At 41.4% G+C, this 16,144-nt stretch overlaps 1 pseudogene; it reads left to right on the top strand.

Moving 5' to 3' along the window:
- Window positions 1–7,055: 7,055 nt before the first annotated feature.
- Window positions 7,056–9,265, top strand: LOC121567059 (annotated as a pseudogene).
- Window positions 9,266–16,144: the final 6,879 nt, after the last annotated feature.

Below are 16,144 nucleotides of genomic sequence, written 5' to 3'. Positions count from 1 at the left end.
AAATGAAATAATATTCAGACTCCAAGCAAATATATAAGCATATAGCAAAACCAGTATTGTATTTTGAATCCGTGCATGCCCGTATATTCGTAGACAGATAACTTTTTTTTCTCAACATATCTACACAAACGAAAGCTGCTACCTCACAGATTCCAAAAGTGATAGCCGTGTTCCTCTATGACCAACACTCACTAAACTATTCATCAAAGAACGACAACAACAAACTGCGTCTTACCTTTGTTGTTTTTGTTACCAAAAGTAGTGTCTGATCGAATAAAACCACTTGAAAAGATACTCTAGTGTCTCTCTCTCATTCTGAGTCGATTTCAATGAGTTTACATCGTTTTACATGGCCAAGAATGTGTTTGAAGATGAAGTCAGTAGTTTGTTTCAATCACAACAGGCACTGTTTTGTTGCCATCTTCTGGATATATAATACAATCCCAGTGGCTTGCAATTGTGCTAATCTAATTCTACTGATCCAGAACTTTCGATAGAGGGGTCACATGTCAAAATCGACCAACCGGTTGTTGAAATATCCATGTGCGCACCTCATCGATCCAAGATGGCGTAGCAGTGCGGTCGTGTACTCTGTTGTCTGTCCGTGTAAATAGCCTGTTTTTTCTTTTTTTTGTCTTTTGTTGTATATAATCCCCTATCACACTTTTCATCCTTCTATTAAATATACTTTCCTGCAACCCGCCTCACTCAATGTGGAACAGATTCTATTATTTACTTACTTACTTATCTAGAATATCCAGTTGAAACTAGCTAGCCAGCTAACTAGCTACTTACTATTAGCCCCCATTAGCGGTTTTCACCCAGAACATCGGATTTTCTGCCGGAATAACTGGACCTTAACACCGGATCGCAACCAGCTAGCCGCAACCGAATGGATGTTTCTGTTGGCTAATCACCACTACTCCCGAAGCAAGCACCAGTTGGCCTTGAATGAGCCTCGAGCCAGGCCCATATCCCGGCTATCTACCTCTCTGTCTACCGGACGGGAGTAGCCAGCTAACTAGCTACTTGTTATTAGCCACCGTTAGCGGGGGGTTTTCACCATTGTCCGTGGCCTGCACTACCTACCACCCAGCTCTAGCCTGGACTATTATCGGCACAGCGCGTTATCGACACAGAATATATCAGATTTTCTGCCGGAATCACTGAATCACTGGACCTTTAACACCGGATCATCGCAACTAGCTAGCTGCAACCGAATGGATGTTGTGGTTGGCTAATCAGCCTTGAGCTAGCCTCGAGTCAGGCCCATCTCCCGGCTATCTACCTCTCTGTCAACTGGACGGGACCTCCTAGTGTCGACACGGAGCCCCACCGATCCATCACGACTGGTCTGCCGACGTAATCGTCTGTGGTTTCAACAGGCTTCCCGTTGCGACGACCATGAAGATCCATCTGCTAGCCCCGGCCCGCTAGCACACGCAATTCAACAGCCGTGCTTCCTGATCGCCTGTGCTGTAGCACCAATTCGAACTGCTCTCGGACTCACATTGCTGTTCACTGGAGCTTATGATCACTCAGCTGCACAGCTGATGCCTGCTGGACTGTTCCTTTACACGGTACCCTGTCCTGTTTTATCTGTTTAGCCTCAGCCCAAACTTTCATCGCCATTACCAGTTGTTGTCTTAGCTCTCTCGAATAACACCTGTGATTGCTTTATGCCTCTCTCCCATGTCAATATGCCTTGCCTATTGCTGTTCCAGTTAGTTCTTATTATACAATTTCACTGTAGAGCCCCAAGTCCCTCTCAAACTGCCTCAAATAGCTCCTTTGTTCCACCCCCCATACACGCGGAGACCGGCTCAATCGGTGCCTCCAGTGATGCTATCTCTTTCATTGTTACCCAACGCTTAGGTTTACCTCCACTGTACTCATATCCTTCCATATCCTTGTCTGTACATAATGCCCTGAATCTATTCTACAACGCCCGGAAATCTGCCCCCTTTATTCTCTGTACCCAACGCACTAGAAGACCAGTTCTTAAAGCCTTTAGCCGTATCCTTATTCTAGTCCTCCTCTGTTCCTCTGGTGATGTAGAGGTTAACCCAGGCCCTGCAGCCCCCAGTATCAATCAATCAATTTTATTTTATATAGCCCTTCTTACATCAGCTAATATCTCGAAGTGCTGTACAGAAACCCAGCCTAAAACCCCAAACAGCTAGTAATGCAGGTGTAGAAGCACGGTGGCTAGGAAAAACTCCCTAGAAAGGCGAAAGCCTAGGAAGAAACCTAGAGAGGAACCAGGCTATGAGGGGTGGCCAGTCCTCTTCTGGCTGTGCCGGGTGGAGATTATAACAGAACCATGCCAAGATGTTCAAAAATGTTCATAAGTGACAAGCATGGTCAAATAATAATCAGGAATAAATCTCAGTTGGCTTTTCATAGCCGATCATTAAGAGTATCACTCCTACTCCCCAGGCGCTATCATTTGTTGACTTCTGTAACCGTAAAAGCCTTGGCTTTTTGCATGTTAACATCAGAAGCCTCCTTCCTAAGTTTGAGTTATTCACTGCATTAGCACACTCCGCCAACCCTGATGTTCTACTAGTGTCTGAATCCTGGCTTAGGAAGGCCACCAAAAATTCAGAAATGTCCATCCCCAACTACAACATTTTCCATCTAGATAGAACTGCCAAAGGGGGTGGAGTTGCAATCTACTGTAGAGATAGCCTGCAGAGCTCTATCATACTATCCAGGTCTGTGCCCAAACAGTTTGAGCTCCTACTTCTAAAAATCCACCTTTCCAGAAATAAGTCTCTCACCGTTGCCGCTTGCTACAGACCCCCTCAGCCCCCCAGCTGTGCCCTGGACACCATATGTGAATTGATTGCCCCCCATCTATCCTCAGAGTTCGTACTGCTTGGTGACCTAAACTGGGATATGCTTAACACCCCGGCCATCCTACAATCCAAACTAGATGACCTCAATCTCACACAAATTAGCAAGGAACCTACTAGGTACAACCCTAAATCCGTAAACATGGGCACCCTCAGAGATATCATCCTGACTAACTTACCCTCTAAATACACCCTCCGCTGTCTTCAACCAGGATCTCAGCGATCACTGCCTTATTGCCTGCGTCCGTAACTCCATCACTGTCAAACGCTCCCTAAAACACTTTAGCGAGCAGGCCTTCCTAATTGACCTGGCCCAGGTATCCTGGATGGATATCGATCTCATTCCGTCAGTAGAGGATGCCTGGTTGTTCTTTAAAAGTGCTTTCCTCTCAATCTTAAATAAGCATGCCCCATTCAAAAAATTCAGAACTAAGAACAGATATAGCCCCTGGTTCTCCTCAGACTTGACTGCCCTTGACCAGCACAAAAACATCCTGTGGCGTACTGCATTAGCATTGAATAGCCACTGCGATATGTAACTTTTCAGGGAAGTTAGGAAAGCAAAGGCTAGCTTTTTCAAACAGAAATGTGCATCCTGTAGCACTAACTCCAAAAAGTTTTGGGACACTGTAAAGTCCATGGAGAATAAGAGCACCTCCTCCCAACTGCCCACTGCACTGAGGCTAGGAAACACTGTCACCACCGATAAATCTACAATAATCGAGAATTTCAACAAGCATTTTGCTACGGCTGGCCATGCTTTCCACCTGGCTACCACTACCCCGGCCACCAGCTCTGCACCCTCCGCTGCAACTTGCCCATGCCCCCCCGCTTCTCCTTCACACAAATTCAGACAGCTGATGTTCTGAAAGAGCTGCAAAATCTGGACCCCTACAAATCATCTGGGCTAGACAATCTGGACCCTTTCTTTCTAAAATTAGACGCCGAAATTGTCGCAACCCCTATTTCTAGCCTGTTCAACCTCTCTTTTGTAACATCTGAGATCCCCAGAGATTGGAAAGCTGCCGCGGTCATCCCCCTCTTCAAAGGGGGTGACACTCTAGATCCAAACTGTTACAGACCTATATCCATCCTGCCCTGCCTTTCGAAAGTATTTGAAAGCCAAGTTAACAAACAGATCACCGACCCTTTCGAATCCCAACGTACCTTCTCTGCTATGCAATCCGGTCTCCGAGCTGGTCATGGGTGCACCTCAGCCACACTCAAGGTCCTAAACGATATTATAACCACAATCGATAAAAGACAGTACTGCGCAGCCGTCTTCATCGACCTGGCCAAGGCTTTCGACTCTGTCAACCACCGCATTCTAATTGGCAGACTAAATAGCCTTGGTTTCTCAAATGACTGCCTCTCTTGGTTCACCAACTACTTCTCAGATAGAGTTCAATGTGCCAAATCGGAGGGCCTGTTGTCTGGACCTCTGTGCAGTCTCTATGGGGGTGCCACAGGGTTCAATTCTCGGGCCGACTCTATTCTCTGTGTATATCAATGATGTCGCTCTTGCTGCTAGTGACGCTCGGATCCACTTCTATGCGGACGACACCATTTTGTATACATCTGGCCCTTCATTGGACACTGTGTTAACAAACCTCCAAACGAGCTTCAACGCCATACAACACTCCTTCCGTAGCCTCCAACTGCTCTTAAATACTAGTAAAACTAAATGCATGCTCTTCAACCGAACGCTGCTTGCACCCGCCCACCCGACTAGAATCACTACTCTCGGAGGGTCTGACCTAGAGTATGTGGACAACTACAAATACATAGGTGTCTGGTTAGACTGTAAACTCTCCTTCCAGACTCACATTAAGCATCTCCAATCAAAAGTTAGATCTAGAATCAGCTTCCTATTTCGCAACAAAGCCTCCTTCACTCATGCTGCCAAACATGCCCTCGTAAAACTGACTATCCTACCGATCCTTGACTTCGGCGATGTCATTTACAAAATAGCCTCCAACACTCTACTCAGCAAATTGGATGTAGTCTATCACAGTGCCATCCTTTTTGTCACCAAAGCCCCATATACTACCCACCATTGTGACCTGTACGCTCTTGTTGGCTGGCCCTCACTACATATTCGTTGCCAAACCCACTGGCTCCAGGTCATCTATAAATCACTGCTATGCAAATCCCCATCTTATCTTAGCTTACTGGTCACCATAGCAACACCCACCCGTAGTCTGCGCTCCAGCAGGTATATCTCACTGGTCATCCCCAAAACCAACACCTCCTTTGGCCGCCATTCCTTCCAGTTCTCTGCTGCCAATGACTGGAACGAACTGCAAAAATCTCTGAAGCTGGAGACTCTTATCTCCCTCACTAACTTTAAGCATCAGTTGTCAGAGCAGCTTACCGTTCACTGCACCTGTACACAGCCATTCTGAAATTAGCCCACCCAACTACCTCATCCCCATATTGTTATTTATTTTGTTAATTTGCACCCCAGTATCTCTATTTGCACATAATTTTTTGCACATCTATCATTCCAGTGTTAATACGAAATTGTAACTATTCTGCACTATGGCCTATTTATTGCCTTACCTCCATAACTTACTACATTCGCACACACTGCATATATATTTTCTGTTGTATTTTTTGACTTTATGTTTTGTTTACCCCATATGTAACTCTGTGTTGTTGTTTTTATCGCACTGCTTTGCTTTATCTTGGCCAGGTCGCAGTTGTAAATGAGAACTTGTTCTCAACTGGCTTACCTGGTTAAATAAAGGTGAAATAAATAAAAAATAAAATAAAAATCTGAATGTGCACCTGGTGTGGTTTCTCTATGCAAATACTCTCAGTGCAACACACACACACATACAGTGCCATTATGTGAATGTTTTATAATTAAAATGTGCAGAATTCTTCTCTTATGTTAATTGAAAAGCGCCCATCTATCTGACAGTGGGGTTGGTACAAAAGCTGGTTTGATTGGTTTGTGTAAAAAGAAGAATATCAGACAATGTGCACATTTGTGACTTTATTTTGTCTGTTAGAATAAACAAGTGCAGATGATTACTGTATGTGTGTATGATTATGAGTTCCCCAGAGAATGAAGAGTGTGACCAAGTAAGAGAGATGGTATTTGTGTGACAGAGAGAGTTTTACATTATGAATGAGAGAGAGAGTTGTGACCTACTGTGAACAGCAGCACGTACAACTGGATGTGCAGACAGACAGAGTGTGATGAGGCAAGGCCAAACACCCCCATCTCAACTTGAAACAGGAATGTAAACTTTTCCTCTTGGGGTGGGGGTAGTGGGGAGGCTGTCTGTCTTCTGGCTGCACCCCATACTCCTTTCTTTGATTTTCTATTTTCTGCCCATACAAGCTCTCAAACTCCCACTCTCAGCCCTAAATTCTAATTTGATGCACAGATGTTATTTTATGTTCCTGTCTGATCCATTTATTTCCCATTCATAAATCAATGAGTAGATATTGGAGTAGACAGCCATTATATGTCAAAGGCAAGGGATGGTAATAACTTTTCAAAGGTAACCATGTGTCTCTTTCTCACTGTGATTAATATGTCACCGAGCAGTGAGCACCTTAGCAAGGAATCAAATTATTATCTTATTCTGCAATAGACAACATGAAAATAAATGAAAAAAGTATTAATTAAATCAACAGACTAACTTTAAAATTATTAAATGCACTGATTTAAAAAAAATACTCTTATCGCAATTCAACATTGTTTGTAACAATGTCTATAGCGAACGTTGCATGACTTTGTTACAAAAGTAACAATTTTAGCTTTATACTATGTCTTATGGCGCGACCACGTGGATACAATTGGTACTTCCATAATTTGGGCGTGGCACTTTCACCATTGATGATTGGTGACTAATCATGAAAGTCTACCTCCATCAACACGGAAAGTAACAGTCCCCTGTAGCTCAGTTGGTAGAGCATGGCGCTTGCAACGCCAGGGTTGTGGGTTCGTTTCCCACGGGGGGGGGCAGTATGAAAATGTATGCACTCACTAACTGTAAATCGCTCTGGATAAGAGTGTCTGCTAAATGACTTAAATTTAAAAAAATTAATGATTGGCATCTCAAAGCCTTTCTTTCTGTTACGGAGTCATAGAAATGTGCTACCCAATTGGTCAACCTAAATACCCAACCCGACATTTTAATGACATGACTGGTTCACTGCGGTTGTGGGCGGTTAGAAGGATCTGTGACGTCGTTGAGGGGAAAAACAACAACCACCCGTTCACTGATATTATACAGCACATGGTCCCTGGATTGATTTAGTCTAAAATCACCCAGTGAATTTATAGTAGCAACTTGTTTACAGAGATCGTCAAGAAAAGCGCAAAAGAACAGGTAAATATTTGTGAGCGACCAAGCTGGAACTGGAAGGACTTAGTTAACATTAGCTAGCTAACGTAGTTGTCTATTTCTAAACCGTAAACTTTCTAGCTAGTTGTACTATTTCATTAGGTAAGAATGCTAGCTAGCTAGCTGTTGTATTTTTTGAAGTGCTCGTTGTTGCCTGATAAGTTAAACACTGGCGAAACGAAAGCTTGAAAATGGACAGTGGCGTGACTGTGATCACCAATTCCACGGTGTCAGTTCGTTCGAGGTGAATAAACGATACAACAGGGGAATCACCATCGCCGAATTCAAGGTAGCTAAATTATGTTGGTAATTTGGTCTTCGTGCCTCTGAAACGTAATAATGTATTGCCACTCTGTCTGCTGCCATTGCAGCACAGCCTGTGGCCATGTGATAGTTTCTTAGTCTACGTTTTCCTCCAGGGTAAATTGGAGATGGTTGTGGGTACCCCGGCCTCCAGCATGGAACTGCAGCTTTTCAGCACCACTGACAAGTTCATGCAGAAACTGGACGACAATGAGGCCCTGCTAGGTTCCTACCCTGTGGATGATGACTGCAAAATTCATGTATGTACTTCTGTGCTCCAAAACACTGCTCACATGACACCCACAGGGTATGTCCCCTGTTTACTGTTGTTCACGTGTAAGATGGGACCTACTGTTGGATCTGTTGATAGGTTCTCTTAACCCAGGGGTTCCCAAACCTTTTCCCCTTCCACCATTGGGGAACATCCCACGCACGCCACATCTATTTCTATGGGCACAAGCACTATTCATTACACACGGTTCACACTCCTCTTGTTGGTGGAGAGAATTTTGCAGGTTTAAAGCTTATTTGACACATTTTGTCATGGGGTGCAAATAAAATTGTTTTAAAGCTAATTTTCTTGCAATTCTATACATTTTGCCATGTCTGTGTATTCATGTGATATTTGAGTGACCAAAAATGTACAACAATATCTATGGGCTATAAAACCTAAATAAAAAAACATTAGCTGATATGGGCTACTTGATCTGGACATTTCTGACAAGTTATAAATAGCTCTCTAAGGTATGCAATGACTAACATGACAAGAAGAACTGATGATGCACTACCCAATTTCGAAATTGCACCTTGTGCATTCTACTATTACAACTTTCAAGAGTATGTTTAAAGCCAGACTGAGACCCCCCCACCGCCGACCCCTCACACCCCCAAAAGCGATTTCAACACTCACAAGATTGCTGACCACAGTATGACTTTGCTAGCTTGAGTGCCAACCTCTTTCTGCATTCAACAAGGTTATATTGTTTCCTTGCCATACTTGTCTTATTTGGCTAGACAAAGACCAGTTGGCTAAAAGCAGAATCTGACCTGTATGATGACTGAGCCATTCTGTTATTTTTCATTCAATATGCTGAGTCAGGATGATGGTGAATTCTGTGTGCTTAGGTGATCGACCGCAGTGGAGCCCAGAGCGGAGAGTTCAGTGATGTCTAAAGTGGAGAAAATCGAGATTCCCGACGAGGTCTATGAGGAGGACAGGTACTGTGAGCTTGCATTATCGTCCGTCATTCACAGCTAAAGCGTATGCCTACATTCCTTCACGTCTGTATTTGAGGAATTTGAAATTGAGTCAGAGGCAGTGAAGAAAGGACTTGTTGAAAGCCACTTACCACTTGCGAGTGCCACAACAGAGAACTAGTGATACTTAGCACAACTGCTCTCATCTACATCCTGTTACCTTTCAGTTTGAGGTTACATGGCAAAACTTTCCCTCTGCACGTTACGTAATGATTGAGCGAAAAACTATTACCATTGTAATACTGGGATTTCATAGTGGATTGTCCAGACTCTTTAAGGTCATTCAGGAAGAAGCAACATGCTGGTTGTTTCAATGAAGAAGAAACTGCTAAAAAGGAGGCGGAGCTTGCAGCTTGTGATGCAGAGGAGGCTGCCACCATCGCCGTCGGCAACCACTGCCAAGTGGTGGTTGTTGGGCTACCCACCACGATTGGCACTGTTATGTATGTTGGTGAGTGAGGTTGAAGCTTGTGCCTATTTTCCACAACAGGGTTTAGGCTTGTCCATGGATTATCAGTCTGACCGAAGTTGCCCTAAAAAAGACGTGAGGATCTCTACAAGCCAGAATGTTGAATACAATTTTCCCACTTACTTTACCGATTGTACTTGCTGTTGGTCCTTTTGGCGGTAGGAGGTAACCACAGGCAAGTTATGTTTTTTTTACCAGACTTTTTCCAGCGCCGATAGATTCTGTCACTTATATTTTCAATCTCTTCATGCATTGCACGTGATGCACAATATGTCAACAATGGCCGAAGGTAGTCGACGGATGCCCGTTTCCTCGCAATCAGCTGTGGTTAGGCTCGGCCATATTGTGCAAGTGTTTCACATGCTAATTGCATCAGTATTGAAAATAAAAGTTTTGTTTTATCCCCTCTCAGCCACAGATTCTAGGTTTTACTACCTTTATGAAAAACCAAGCCAATGCCATATACAGTGTATTCAGACCCCTTGACTTTTTCCACATTTTGTTACGTTACAGCCTTATTCTAAAATGGATTAAAACATTTCCCCCCCTCATCAATCTACACACAATACCCCATAATGAAATGTTTGCAAATGTATTACAAATCAAAAACTGAATGACATTTACGTAAGTATTCAGACCCTTCACCCAGTACATTCTTGAAGCACCTTTGGCAGCGATTACAGCCTCAAGTCTTCTTTGGTATGACACTACAAGCTTGGCACACCTGTATTTGGGGAGTTTCTCCCATTCTTCTATGCAGATCCTCTCAAGCTCTGTCAGGTTGGATGGGGAGCGTTGCTGCACAGCTATTTTGAGGTCTTGTGGTATCGCGTCAAATGCTGGTGGGTATTGCTGTCGATCAAAGAATCCACTTATGCTGCATCGTGTTAGAGGTTTTTATTAAAATCACGAGGTTACAGCATAAGTTACAGGTGACATGACACCCGGAGAGTGACGCCTCAGGATGGCTGCTCGTTCTGCCCTCTCCTTCGTTTTCCCCCCTATTTATAAACAATGATGCCCCCTCTTCTGGCCAATCACCAGTCTCCCCTGTCTACAACACACCTCCTGTCTGTTGTATGTGGCATTACACCTAAAACATTCCCTCTTGATACTAACATAAACAACATTCCATTTCTTCATGAAAAACATTTAACAAAGACAATCTTAATACACTACATTTCCCCCCTTCGAGACGAACTAAACGTCTCGAAACCAAACAGAATAGGATTATGACTAGTAACAATTTATCTTATTGAGTATCTTTAACCTTAAACCAAAACATTCTCCTCTAGAGTGTAAATATCTTTCTATTAAATATGAACAACTGTTTATGAAGTGTGAATACATTACTATGAATTATGAATAAATCTTTATGGAGTGTAAGAGCGAAAAACTGTCCGGCAGCCATCTTTCCAAATCCATCCATCAATCAAGACAGTAAAATTCTCTCACGGTCCCTCTGCCCCAGGCAACCACCTCGGTACTCCAGATAACCTCATAAACCATGTAAATGCATTTGAAACTATGATGCAACTAAATACACATGTAAGCCCCTGCAAACAAAATCCTATCCAAAAACATCCACTGTAAGGCTGGTCAACCCATAGGACTCTACAGTGAATCTCTCCCTGCCTAGACTTCCCTGTCCCTTTCCATCACGAAATAAACAAAAACATCTAAGATCCTCACATGTATTCAATTACATCAAATATCATTCTACAAAAATTAATCCCTAAGAATATGACACAAATTATGTATTACACATGTCTATATTACATTGCAGACACTGGAATGTAGTCCACTACACTTCATCTCCCCGTAGTCTCCTCTTCCAATGGACTGTTGATGATGGAATCGGCCACACCCTCCTTGTTTCATCTCCTTCAGTCATTGTCGTTTCATATTGTCCCTTCATATTCTCCTTGTTTGAGTATTTGAATCTCTACTCTTCCCCAAATGCTTCTGGAAGAAAAGAAAAGAAACGACCAAACAGTATCTTTTGCAAAACAACCCTTTCAAATTAAACATCAATATCCACTAAGAATATAAAAATGATATATAAATGATGCATGAATCACATAAACCTATTCCCCCCTTTGATTCATAAATCATACCAACATCACCCTAATATTGAAAAATGATCAAATAATCAAAAATGATATTTATCCATCAGTTCCACTTGTCCATCTTTATCCAGATCAGGAACAGTCCACACCGGCATCTGAGTGTTGTCTCCAGGCATCACTCCAACCTATCTCAATATCATAGCTTTCTCAAAGGTCAGTAACAAATTACAAACATCCCACAGTGCTATCAAAGCTGCCATTAAAATGTAACCCATCACTGCCCCTACTGGCCTACCTGATTTTGCAACCAAGATTTCTCAGATCTCCCAAACGCATCCCTTATATTTTCAATGCATATATAACTATCTGGACTCAAAGTATACCTAATATTATCAATATGATCTTCCCAAATGTTACACCATACCATGGAAAAAGTCCCCCCTTCTCCCTTAGATTTATTCTTCAATGATAGGCTTGAAGACTATGACATGTAGCCATGTCACCCTTTTAACCCTAGATTTAGCTGTGTCCGGTGCTATCCCTCTTATAATGGTAGAAACCTCATATGGAAGCTTCAACGTTGACATGTAACAAAATCCTGTCCATCCATAGGGTAAGAATATATACGCTTTATCACCACAAACCCTCCAAATATCTCTAAAATTCCCCATAGTCACATTGTCAGTCAAAAGCTAATCTTTTAACCATCAAAGTCCTGCTGTTCCTACTAACTGGTACATAAAAATTACATTATATTTGTCATCTCTAACCTTATGTTCATGCTTATCCAAAGTCATCCTATAATCATCACAATCTGATATTCCCATAAACATACCCCTTACCTCATATGTTTTATTAGAACAAAAACAACTTTTAACCCTCACTAGTTTCACCTTTAATGATTCAGGATTCGCTGTTACCTGATTTTCCTACCGTCTACAAATTCCCATAGGGTAATTCATTTAACCAAGAATACCTAAACCTAGGCTTAAACAAATGTTTTGACAACGACATTATTTTATCTGTCAATGACTGTTGCTGATACCACAGTCATGACAAAGCATAAGACTGACCCAAACCTGATAGAGGTCGCGCGACCGTCTCTAACATGTTCGGTGCTAGAATTCTCAACAGACATGGACCCTCAAGATTCCTCACTGATCTTACAGAATGAGTTAATCTATCTCTAATTTCCACAACAGAAGAACGAGCGGCACTGATCAGATACCTCTCCCTGTCCGTCATCAAAATCAAAGACCTCATCCTGCAGCTCCATGATGAATCTATATTCTCTATTTGAGATGAATCTATATTGACTCTACCACTATCTGCTCTCCTATTTTAACCCTATTCGTCTTGCTACCCCCTTTAATTTCAGAAAAGTTGTCGGTGTCATACTTCCTATATTCGCTATTACCATCGTATCATTAATCCCTTCCAAAGTTACCATTAAAGTAGTTGACTTAGTTGATGTATTAACACTCTTCACTACCGATATCCTATGTGTATTATTCACTGTTGGAGTGACTACTGTAATCTACTTCTCCTGAACTCCCTCGGTGACTATGGAAGCTGAACAAATTTTAATGCTTGCACTAGATAAGTACACACATATTCTCCCTGATCTTTATCTGTAACATTACGCAAAATAATACCTCCCTTGACTAGGTGCAACAGCTTCTACTTCTGGTCCTGATAACAATACTTCTCCCTTTATCTCTCCATGTGGGAGGAACGTCACCATCCTAACCCTAATAACAGCCTTCCCCTATAATTGGTGCTGGAGCTATTGGTTCCCTTATAATCAAATGCGATATATTTATGACTTTAATAACTATCAATGTTGAAAGAGTTAAATTGCTTCTCACTGTTGTTTTAATAGACTGAAGTGTTGATGTCACTAGTTTCCCCAAAGAAAAGTTGTCTTTGCTTGTACTTCCATCTATCACCACAAGTGTCACTTTTTCCCACTCTCAGTCCTACCTCTAAACTTTCAAACTTTTGATTATAAAAAATACACCTATAATTACCTTGATCTCCCTGCTGGGAACTGTAACTATAGATACTCAATCACCCTCAATCTTCTCTTATCATTCAGCAACACATACTTTCTCAATGTATCTGCTCCTAACAGATCTAAACTCCTACCATATCTTCCCACTAAACTTTTAAAATGTCCTTCACCACTGTTCTCTCTCTCTGTCTTACTACTAACTTTGAAACTTAGCTTACTGTCTTAGAGTTCCTTCAACCTAGTTCTCCTAACTTATTTTAATCTAATCTTTTCCTCCTAACCTTTTAAAAACCTTTTCCACTGATTTATTCACACAAATCCCTTTACCACCAAATTTTTAGAATATGTGATTGGGAAAGTCCCCACCTGCTTTTGACTTTACACACAGACTTGGCAAATGACTAAACACCCTTTTAGCCTAGCCTGAAATCTCTTGGTGTAAGAATGTAACCCCGAATAACAGTCACCCCTTTTAACTTTAGATTATCATCCTTCCTATGATATTATCTTTTTAAGCAAATATGATTCCCAAAAAACCCTACTTTTTAAAATCTTCTACCAGAAAAACCTTTTAGTGTACATCCTATTGTACAATTCAATTTAAACAATGCATCTCTTCCCAACACTGCAATAACAGTATCTTCTAATATTAGTATCTTAAGAGTAATTAACTGTTTTACTACCTCAAATCCCTATCCTAATTAGTGAGATGTTTAACCTCTTTAGGCTGAACCCAGATAAGTTTTTCCACTATTCACCATCACTTCTAATGGTCGGTTGTTTTTACTTCAATTGTTGGATATTTTGTCTTCTTCTCTAATCGATGCTCTCAGCTGACACCCCCCTTCCGGATCTTCTAGGCACTCTAGAATCTTTAGGGTTCACCTGGAGAACAGGTGATCTTGAATTGCCCCTGTATCTTCCTTAAAAATGTTCTCTGTTCTTCCTCCTGACTTGTTGCATTAACAGGTAAAGTAACCAACCTGTCCATAATTATAACAGTCTTCTGAAAGTTGCTGGAAGTGTAGCTGAAATCTTCCTCCTCCTTCTATTTCTTCTCGTCCTCTTCCTCTCCAATTCTGTGTCTGTCCAGAAACTGGCTGTGGATATGAATAACCTGGTACCCCCCTTGGTGACTGGTACAATTGCATTTGATCTTGTTCAGTTGAAGCTGTAACAGTGATTGTTGATTTGGTTCACTCTGATTCTTCATAACCAACGCTTCTCTTCTCCTTCTTCTCCACCAGTTGTAAATTGTATTTGATTGAATTTTCTGAGAGTTTCTTCGTCCTGTTCTTTCTCGTTGTTGACATATCAGTATTCTTCAAAAGGTTATCTTCTAAGTCCTGTCCTCGAAATATCATCTTCTTACTAGTGGCCTTTCCTTTGGCCTCACTGTATTATTCTTCTCCTTCAATCCTTGGGATCTTCATCCAGTCGTGTTACTTCTTCTAAATTATTCGCTTTATCCAGGCATGATAAGCATCGGTATATATCTCTATTTCTTCTTTGCTAGTCATTGTAGGATAAAATCCTCTTGAACATAAAGCACCTTCAGTCTCCTCTTTCTCGCTGTCTTCATCTGAACTTGAATCTCTTGTATCCTTCTTCCTTCCTCTCTTGCCAACTTCCTTCTGATCACAGAGTGACCTCTTCTCAATCACTCATCTTCATCATCCTCGTCTTCTTTAACCTCACTCTTCTCTTCCAGACCTCTCATTTTCTTCCTTCTGGAGTTTTGGATTCATCTTCATTGTCGTTTCTGCTTGTTCTCTATCTATTATTCATCTTCATCTCTGATGCAATAATCACCCTCCTGGATGATCACTGGAAGCTGAGAATAAACATCCCTAAGCTCTACTTTTTAGCCTTATCTCTATAGCTTTGTTTATCTTATCGCTGGAATATTTTATCAATTTTTGTTTGAGAATGAAGGGCAACTTTTGTTTCACTTGCCGGATAACCTCGCAATACTTTAGTTAAAGGATTACCATTTTATCCCCTATATCAACCCTTTTATATTCCTTTATTGTGAACTATTTTAGACTGTATAGCCTATGGCTTCCCCACCTCTAATTCTTTTTTTATAAAAACCAATCAAACCATTTCTAATTAAAATAAAAAAATCAATTAAAAATTATGAATAATTAAAATCAATTCTTTATTTCCCTACCCTATCTTACCAATTTAGCAATTAGTGGCTCTCTCACCATAACCCATCAGGAAATAAAATGCAAGTATTAAACTTCAGACTATAATCCTAAAAACAAAGCCCTCTACTCCTACAACACCAAATTCCCATAAACCCCCTTGCTCTTTAGGCACCTAATTATCTTAAATTTACAGAATAATGTCAGTCCTTGATTCCCAACACAACTGTAATTAAACCCCAGTGATGCACATAGCCTCCAAAATGCAAATTTTATTCAAATAGTATTTGCCAAGCCTATGTAAAATTGTCATAACATCACATATTTTGTTAGGGATGATTTTGTGAACTAGCCTGATATCTGATCCTCTGCCGCGTCACACCTTGTCACGTGACGCACGTCAGTCACACGTTAGCCCCTCCTCTCTCCTGTCGTATCGTATTGCTCCTCTCATATGACAGAAAAACAGAGACACAGAATCACATTTTAGTAGTTAATGCAATCACTGAGTTATTTCAACCATATTCAATATTCCTTCGTTCACCCATTATTCACTCTAAGACTAACCTCAGAACTAAATAGATCGCTCAAAAACATTTTATTTTATTTTAATCCGTCATTTAATTCAATTCATTATACTCCGTCAACATATCTCTCTCA

This window comes from Coregonus clupeaformis, chromosome 5 (assembly GCF_020615455.1).
Source record: "Coregonus clupeaformis isolate EN_2021a chromosome 5, ASM2061545v1, whole genome shotgun sequence".
NCBI classification, from domain to species: domain Eukaryota; kingdom Metazoa; phylum Chordata; class Actinopteri; order Salmoniformes; family Salmonidae; genus Coregonus; species Coregonus clupeaformis.
This window is presented reverse-complemented; position numbering and strand designations above follow the sequence as displayed.